The sequence below is a fragment of the Nicotiana attenuata genome, unplaced genomic scaffold, assembly GCF_001879085.1.
Source record: "Nicotiana attenuata strain UT unplaced genomic scaffold, NIATTr2, whole genome shotgun sequence".
Lineage (NCBI taxonomy): Eukaryota > Viridiplantae > Streptophyta > Magnoliopsida > Solanales > Solanaceae > Nicotiana > Nicotiana attenuata.
Window position 1 is genome coordinate 135,034 of NW_017671275.1, and position 10,144 is coordinate 145,177.

Genomic DNA, 10,144 nt, shown 5'->3' on the forward strand with positions numbered 1-10,144 from the left:
TGCTCAGAAAGTATATGGCATGTTCTCTCTTTCCGGTTTCACGACCCAAAATCCACTAGTCGTGATGGCACCTAACTCAACCCGCTAGGTAAGACAACTAACGACTATCCAATTCCAATAATATTAATAAGACAATTAAACAAAAGGAATTATCTGAATCTTATATATTCCCCAAGAAATGGTAGTACAAATTATGAGCTTCTAAGAATAGAGTTTACAAAGCCGGTGTGAAATAAATACATCATCTTTCTAAAAAGTACATAACAGAGTTTTATGAATCTAAGGCTACCATGAGCAAGAGGCAGCTACAACAGGAACACAGCTACATCCTCGAATCCAGCTCCCATCGGGCACAACAACATCAACAGTCAACATCTGCACACAAGGTGTAGAAGTATAGTATCAGTACAACCGACCCTATGTACTCAATAAGTGACAAACCTAACCTTAGGTTGAAAATAGTGACAAGCTGGAACAAGGTTAGGTCCAACACCAAAAGCCAACAATAGTTCATAACAACGTAAAGCAAGTAATTAAAGAAGTAACTCGGAATTCAAAATGCTCAGCTTATTCATAACTCCCAAAAATTGTTCTGCTTTTCAACTATATTAGTGAAAACCAAATCCTTTACCGAAATCGTCGAAAACATAAGTAAGTTTGAAAACTGTAATTTTTCCCAAAAACCTTTCAACAGGTAAAAGTTTCATTTAAGATAGCATGAGGAAAGTACATCTCTATGCCTACATGTCAAGATACAGGTAAAATCATGAATGTACCCAAAACCGGGCAGCAGAAGGAAATGCATCTCTATCCATGTATCTCAAGTACGCATGTCAAATGCAATGCCTCTCAGTGATGAACTCATGTACTCACACTCTCAGAGTGCTCAATCTCATTGTCTCGCATTTCTCTCTTACCGTGCTCAATACTCAGCACACTCAATCACTCAACACTGTACAATAGTGCAACCCGATCCACATATATATAGCCATAAGGCTCGTTGCGGAGTGCAACCCGATCCCTATACATATATCCATAAGGCTCGTTGCGGCGAGCAACTTGATCCATATACATATATCCGTAAGGCTCGTTGTGGCGTGCAACTCGATCGATATATATACACATAATCAATTGCGCTCACTAGGGGTGTGTGCAGACTCCGAAAGGGCTCCTTCAGCCCTAGCACCATCACCACAACAAAATAAGTATTTAGCGGCAATTATTTTGTGGGAATAGCTTAATGGCCGCTAATTCATTCATGTATGGAGAAAGATTACTGGCAACTAGATATTGACCAGGAAAAGATAGTCTTGTACCGGCAAAAAAAATGACTGGCCACAAAAAGCAACTAATTCAGAAGAAATTTCACTATTTTATCTTCCCTCACATTTTTTTCACACCACTTAGATATTCCCTCCAATTTCTCAAATAACAAAATAAAATTTGGAAAATTTGGGAATACTGCACAAAGACTCGACCTATCTCGCCGCTGCTGAAAACATCACCGCCGCTGCTGAAAACATCACCGCCGCTGCAACTCATTTCTATCTCATCACCGGCCAACAATTCCAGGTAACACAACTATCTCTTTCTACTCTCTCGTTATCTCACCCGTTTATTTATTAGATCTCATACATATCTTCATATTTCTCTTTCTTTCCTTTACGGTTCTCCGATCCGAAATGATAGTGTATGTATGTATAAAATCCTTGTACATATATTTATACACACGAATTTCTATTAATTTTATTCTAATTTGTTCAGTTTTCCTCACATTCTGGAAATTGCTAAGGTGACTTTTGTATATCTAGGGTTGGAGTAGTTCCCCTTCATCATTTTCTGAGAAAATCAAATAGCCGCTCCACCTGCTCTAGCCTATCACGATTAGAGATTACCTCATCAAGCTCCTTTTGATTGGCAATAGCAGTAAGTTCTTTTTTGTGTGTACGCGCGTGTGTGTAATATTGTTTATGCATTTGATATGTCGAGGGGAAAGGATTCCATATTGAAAATAGTCTTTAGCAGTGTTTAGCTTAGTGAACTTCTCCTTGAAGTTGTTTGGTTAAACTATTTGTCGGCAAATTTTTTTTAGTATTGGTGATAACTTCTGTAAAAGAATAGAGAAGAACGCTTCAAATATAGAACCTTGTGATTGAATATGTGGATACTCTATTATAAAGATGAAGGCTTATTATTGAAGAGCTTGCCTTTGCTTCTGAAGTTGAATAGTTTAGATGATGATTTAGATGCTTGGTTGTTGATAGAATTTTTGACCTTGTGATAATTTAATTTTTGACAGACGTTTTCTCTCGTTAGCAAGCCCAATTATAAAAATGTATCCAAAAAAGGTAGACTTCCTTCTTAACTTCAAGTTTCTTTATAGTACTTTTACTTGTTTTTTATAGTACATTGGAGAAATGTCTCCAAATGGTGATATTTTATAATTCCTCTGAAGGAATACCTTATTTCTTGATTTTGTTATTGTTCTTTAGCGGATTCCTAAATTGAGACATTATGTTCCTGGAGTACCAATTATACTTGTTCGAACAAAGCTAGGTTATTAACTCTGATTTAGTCTAATTTCGTTGTTAACTCATTAACTGTTCAGTTTTTTTAACTAATATATCTATTTGCTTCAAGTGATATTTGTTGTCTACAGTCTATCTGTCAACTTTGTCAACTTCATTTTCGTTGTCAATAATTTTATTAGACTATGATTGTATTCTTTTCTGAATATCTTATCTTCTCTTTATGGAAGAGAATGGAATGTTAGATATATGCCCTCTGTATGTGGATGAGCACTGAAATATTAGATTAAAAAAGAGATTATATATATTGATTGTTACTTTGTTATGCTGAAAGATGGGCTATATTGCTGATATGCTATTAGCAAATGAAGAATTTAAATTAAGTATGATTAGGCATGGGGTTGAAAGGTGTTTTCTTGAAGTTTCATTTGTTGTTTGAAGAGAGCAAAAAGCTGAAATTTTAGGAGTTGTAATTTGCTAAAAATGTGTCTACTGTTGCATTAAATTACATGAAGTAATCTCTATGCTGAAACATAGAACTTTTAGCCAAAATTATCCTTTATGTTTAGGGATAGGCTTAACTTTGTCCTTTAAATATAATCCTAAGCACTATTTGTCCTCTAAGTTTGCAAAACTTGAGCACACTTAGTTTCACAAACAAAGAATATCCACTTCCGTTAGAAAACTAACAGCAGAGCACACTGTGATCTGCACGTGATGCTTAATAACCCATAAATCGTCGATATCCCTCCCTTTTGAAGAATACCCTTCTTCTCGAATTAACCTTTGCATCTCTGTTACAACAGTAAAACCCCTAGCCTTCTTGATTCATATTCAAGTCTTTAATACTTTGGTTCATTCTAGCAATGACTTATTAGGAGCAGTGGCGAAATAAATCCTAGTTATAGTGCGTGTACTAGAAGTCTGTAATTCAGTTTTGCACAAAACTACTTCAGCGACTGCTTCTACAAGTCGATATAGCTTTTGATATTTAATTAGTTTTTCAGTTGTAGTTGTGGTTTTGGCTCTTCATTTGGCCAAACTCACGTGTTAATTGGAAATAATTCATCTCTCAGTAAAAATACTACTACGAAGTAATGGGCTCTCCTTCCTTTTTCTTTCCATATATAATTGTTTTGTGATGCTCTCATTTTCCCTCTATACATTTTCCTTTTTACTACAAAACACACTGCTTTCATTTTCTTTTCCCTATCTTACAGCCAAAATCAGATCTTTGCAAGTTATGCTGAAATATGATATTGTTGTGATTGGAATTTAATGTTGTGACATGTGAAGCGAACTAGTTTCTAGAAAAAGCGGTAAATTTGTGCATTTCTTATAACATCTATAAGAAGACTCATTGAAGTCTAGTGCATTACAGTTAGTTTTCTAACAGATTTGGTGCTTTATGTTGGTGAGACTAAATGTACTCAAGTTTAGCAAACTTAAAAGGATAAATAGTGCTCAAGGTTATATTTAAAGGACAAAGTTAAGCTTACCCCTAAAGATAAGGGATAATATTGGCTAAAAACTCCTGAAACATAACTGTGTGGACTAAAAAATCCAACAACTTAAATGAGTTTTAACAATGATGTTGTCTACTTCATGTTACCATTCGAAGAAGCTATTATGCAATTTCTTTTCCCGTAGAATCATGAACAATGATATTTTTATCTCATTTATATCCGAAAGTGTCGTAGCTATATAAATATATTTGTCATCGTAAGAGTTTTATTGTGAAAAATAGACATTACGGTATCTCAAAGATCTAGGATTGGCTAAAGACAAAAAAAAATGCTCTTTGTTAAGTGTAGTACAATATATTTTTGTTTGAACTGGTATTTGACCTTCTTCGTACTCTATAAATCTTTTTGAGGTTTGTTATATTGTAATGGTTAGCAGGAAAAGAAATGCATTTCCTATACACTTGATTTTGACTAACTTTTGTAGTAGCAATTCCTTGATATGCCGCCAGTATAAGTATGTAAAGGTCAAGTAGTTGTTTTTCTTGACTATTGATGAACTTTATATGTTGTTTATATGTTGTTTATATTATATTAATTTTATTTTATCATTTCAGGTCATATATTGTGATGTTCAGAGACATGGTATGTGGAAGTTATTGTGATCAAGAGTTGGGAGAATCTGTCCGATGTAACTTATTATCGAGCTTATAGCTACTTGATAAAATAATTAAATAGACGCGAAATGTTTGGATTCAAATAATTTAGCATTCTTTATGTTGTTTACACTCTCAAATTATGAATTTAATAAAGTGCATTGAGCTGTTTGAAGTGAATTATTATTATTGTTATTATTATTATTATTATGGAATATAAATAGGTACAACATGCATTACAAATGTTGGAATAGTTCTTTCTATATTTTAGCAGCAAATATAAAAATCACTAAAATATCCTCTTTTTATAACAATTAGATTTTACTGTCCATAGCAAAAGTCATGAATAGATGTAAAAGCCCGAACTCTAAAATCGCTTTAGCGGCCATTGTATTTGCCGCCAAAAGAGGTACCTTTTATCGGTCATTAAATTGGTTTTAGCGGCAATAATAAAGGCTGCAAGATGTATGACCTATGGGAATGCCGGGGGGATTTTAGTGGCCATTGCCGCTGAAATTCAAGTACTTTTACCGGCCATAAAAGGGGTCTTTACCAGCACTTGGTCTAATGGCCGCCAATAGCTTTGTCGACGCCCGTTACAACGGTCAAAAACTAATTGCCGGTAAATGATATTGCGGCCATTTCTATTGCCGCTAATAAGTATTTTAATTGCCGCTAAAAGCATTTTTTGTTGTAGTGCATATCACTGTGACGTGCAGCTCGATCCCATAACATGTAAACAATATAAAATGTTGCGGCGTGCAGCCCGATCCCATTATATCACTCTCACTCAGGCCCTCGGCCTCACTCAGTCATCAGACTCTCTAGTCTCTCTCGGGCTCACAATTCCATGAAACTAGCCCAAAATGATGATATGATGTATTAATAAATGATAACAGAGACTGAGATATGATATGCATATAAATGTATATGATTGAGTATGTAAAGCAACGAAAGCAGATAGCTCAACAGCTAAAATGACCTCAGTGCGTCCCAACAGGATAAGCATGTAGCCTAGGCATGGTTTCTAACATGTGCCGCAGCTCAATAGTTCAAGTATGTAGGAATTTCATGGTTACAAATAAAAACAAGGTAGCTACACAGTACCATAGAAATAAGGGAGTCACAACTTACACGGTGCACGCCCACACGCCCGTCACCTAGCATGTGCGACACCTCAACACTAATCACATAATACGTAATTTGGTGTTTCGTAACCTCGGCACTAAGTTTTGAAATATTACTTACCGCGAACAAGCAAATTCCAATACCGAGCAAGCCAAGCGATGCTCCAAGAATTCCATCCCGTGCGTACCGACCTTCGAACGGCTCGAAACTAGCCAAAAGCAACTAAAATACATCAAATAAAGCACAAGGAAATAATTCCAAATGATAAAGATCGAATCTTTAATCAAAGCCCAAAACCGGCCAAAAGTCACACCTGGGCCTGCGCCTCGGAACCCCACAAAACTTATAAAATCCGATAACCCATTCAATTACGAGTCAAACCATACATGTTATTCAAATCCAACTCTGAATCGATGTTCAAAACTCAAAAATTCACATGATGAAACTTTACGCTAGAAACCCCAGTTTCCTCTTTAAAGTTTACCATCCAATTCCCAAAAACGAAGATAGATTCACAAAATATAACCAAAACCATGTAGATAGCACTTACCCCAATTCATATGGTGAAAATGGCTTCAAGAATCGCCTCAATCCGAGCTCCATAACTCCAAAAATGTAAAAATGGCCGAAACCCTCGAAATAGAGTGCTTTATAATCTGCCCATGCCTCATCTTTCACGAACGCGGGAAATTCATCGCACTCGCGATGAATAAAACTCACACTGCCATAATAGACTATACAAGTTCGTGATACACCCAATGCGAACGAGATGAACACTACTGCCAAAGCTTCGAGAACGCGACTAACCTTGCGTGATCGAATAGAAGAACGCTCCAATTCCAAGCTGCCAACCTCAACACTACGCGAACGCGATCCTCCATATGCGAACGCGAAGAGGACTTGCCTCAACTCTACGCGAACGCGGAACATACTTCGTGATCGCGAAGAACAATTTCTGCTGCCATCAGAATACACTAAGCGTTCGCGGCACTTGCCACACGAATGCGATGAAGGGTTGAGACACCAGAAACCAGCAGAATACAGCAGTGGAAACATGAAGGAAAATGATCTGTAATCAATCCGAAACACGCCCGAGCCCATCAGGACCCCATCCAAACATGCCGACTAGTCCCATAACATAACACGGACCTACAAGGACTCAAAACACACATAACAACATCGAAACGCCGAATCACACCTCAACTCGAAATCAATGAACTTTGAAACTTTAAACTTCCACAACTGATGTCGAAACCTATCAAATTACGTCCGATTGACCTCAAATTTTGCACACAAGTCACATTTGAAATTACAGACCTGCTCCAACTTCCGAAATCGGAATACGACCCCGATGTCAAAAAGTCCACTCTCGGTCAAACTTTCTAGAATTCCAACTTTCGCCATTTTAAGCCAAATTCTACTACGGACCTCAAAATCACAATCCGGATGCGCTCCTAAGTCCAAAATCGCCCAACGGAGCTAACGGAATCATCAAAAATCCAATCCGAGGTCAAATACTAAAAACTCAAAACTTGGTCAACTCTTCCAATTTTAAGCTTCCTAGCTGAGAATCATTTTTCCAAATCAATTCCGAATAACCTGAAAACCAAAACCTACGATTCACATAAGTCATAATACATCATACGGAGCCACTCATGCCCTCAAAAAACCGAGCGAAGTGTAAATGCTCAAAACAACCGGTTGGGTCGTTACATCCCGCCCCTCCCCCCACTTAAACATACGTTCATCCTCGAACGTGCCCAGAGTTGTTCCAAAAGCCCTCAAACCGCTGTGTAACGTTACCATGCACATGCCCGGGGGTTATACCACGTCACCCTATCCCATATAGGTCTAATAACACAACATAACTGAAATTTCTTAATTCAACCTAGCCCATAAGCCTTAGAATCCAATTTCCGCATCTGGAATTTTCTATAAGATCAGAATCTCGCATCTACACGCTGTATAAGTCTGAACAAGCTATACCACGCCATAACCATACCCCAAGATGCAATCGCATGATATACCACATAACTCAAATACTCGTAGCAATGATTTCTAATCAAAGTAGCTGCTCAACACAACCCAATACCAAAAATAAACCTCATGTCAAACAAAGCCTCAATCTAAAACCTTGTATACTGCAGATGATGAAAGAAACACGCAGAAACTCATAACTACTTATCAGATCAACAAGTCTTGAAACTCCCTCTCCTTCGACAAGAACTATAGCCAATTCTAGGCCGACTTTCGATATTATCCTTCCAAACATGTTGTAATCAAATCCGATAGTATCCATTCTAGGTCCAATGACCTCATCTCATCCAACACAACCACTCTAGTGAAATGCCACATCAATACAATCTAAAGCCATAAGTCGTGCAATCCGTGCACCAATAAGCGACATTCCAAATGTACTCAAATCATTTTAAATGACTCAAACGAGAGAACTGTCTTGCAAGATTAACAAGTACCACCACAACGAAATGCTGAAAATCCATCACACACCATAGGACCATCACACGAATCTAACACAAAGGTTCATACCTCAACATAACTCCGCTGCAATGCGTGACCCCATCCAAACACTGGTCCATGGCATATACCTCAAGCCACCCTGCTTAAAATCAATAACCACACGCGATTCGACATCAAGTTCCCAAAGTACATTACCATAACCGCGGAGAAGCAAATGACGCAATTCCACACAAGCTCGAAAGAACATAACCAATGCGCAATCAATCATGCAATACCCAAATACCCATCTCGCTCAAATTCCGCTATAAAGCCCTAATAGAACCACACCGTGTGTGCACATAACCAACAGATCACAACCCCTCGTAGAATAGAAAAGTAACTCGTGTGACATATCAGATACGAATAAAAATCAATTCCAACCAAATGACACATTCCTCAACAATGGTAGTCGGGGCTAACCAATCTGACCCAGTGCAGAATACACATCCTCATTGGGCCTACTAATGGGTCCCAAATCAACTCTGGTCATCCACAAGTAGATAAATAACCCTCTGAAGGTTCACAATGACCTAACCATAACACACTTCATCATCTGTCTAACGTGGCCACATTTTCACAGTCCACAACTATGAAGCAATCTGCTCTTGAGAACTCCCGGTCTCCAAATCCATAGAACACACGAATTACCATATCTAATCCCGGCTCCACTGCCTGAATATCTAATATATCTCTCATACACGATCATCCCACAAGGAATACTTCTCCCATTCTTTCGTGCCACATAGCAACATTTGAAAATCAACAGTCGATCAACTAGGAGAGTGCCGCCATACTAATGAAGTATCCATAAATCAAAACACAGTGCGCCTTCTAAAATGTACACTTTACTCATTAATATGAAATAGTAATATCATTCACCTAGTCATCTGAAACCGTCCATGCTACCTAAGAATTTATGTCCTCCCCTTCAAAACTGACCCGTGACCTTGCACATGCAAATCTCGATCCCACGCAACACACCACATCAATCATGCCGTCATATGAAAAGTACGAGAATCTCATAATCCACTCCAAGTCACAAGAAAACTACATACTTGATTAGCCAAGAACCTTCCATTTGATCCCCTCCACGAGAAAATCACAATACGCAACATGCTCCTTACGCCAGTAGGAAATATCCACCTCGAACCGTGATACCAATCATCGAGAACTCTTTGGAATCCGTTTGCACATAACCATACCATCAGAACTGAATCTCTCTGACTCCACAGGCCACGCGGGTCGTCAAAACCCAAGAGTATTGCCATGAGGCACCTGTAGAGACTCACCACGTCGTAAGAACCAAAAGAGCCAATCATATCCATTACCATGCTGATACAACCTATTACCAAGCTGCCCTATTTCTCCGAGTTCCTCTGTATTACGCTCAAGTAAACACTTCTCCTCGTCGGAACACCATGATTCTCACCCAAAGCTCACCACACAAGAGATCTTAGCATAAAACCACAATGCCCTAAGGCCCATAAGCCGCTGAATTCTCTCTTAAGCACCCCAAAGTACCATGACCAAGATACCCACTCAAAAGAGACCCTTTGAGAATCTAAAGCTGTTTCCTTCACCCTCCTGATACTGATATGTAGAATCCATAAGGATATAGAAATACTTTGAGTTTCGACACCATCCAATGTAAATCTCAGTTTCTAGCCATATACAAATCCTTGAACTTCCTAATTGCTACATATAAATCTTGAATCCATTAGAACCATTCTCGAGAGTCTTCCACTCTGCTCAAATCTCAATTAAACCGACCAACCAGACCGGACAACATGTGCCCCATTAGCACACCCAACACCCTAAGAAGTAATCCACAATTCTAAGTAACCTAGTGAAT

At 38.2% G+C, this 10,144-nt stretch overlaps 1 long non-coding RNA gene across 1 annotated transcript; it reads left to right on the plus strand.

Annotated features, from left to right (window-relative positions):
• The first annotated feature begins 1,284 nt into the window (after nucleotides 1-1,284).
• LOC109207227 lies at nucleotides 1,285-4,828 on the plus strand. The gene is made up of 4 exons (XR_002064989.1): nucleotides 1,285-1,572; nucleotides 1,812-1,926; nucleotides 2,300-2,348; nucleotides 4,609-4,828. It is a non-coding gene; the product is annotated as an uncharacterized LOC109207227 (long non-coding RNA).
• Nucleotides 4,829-10,144: the final 5,316 nt, after the last annotated feature.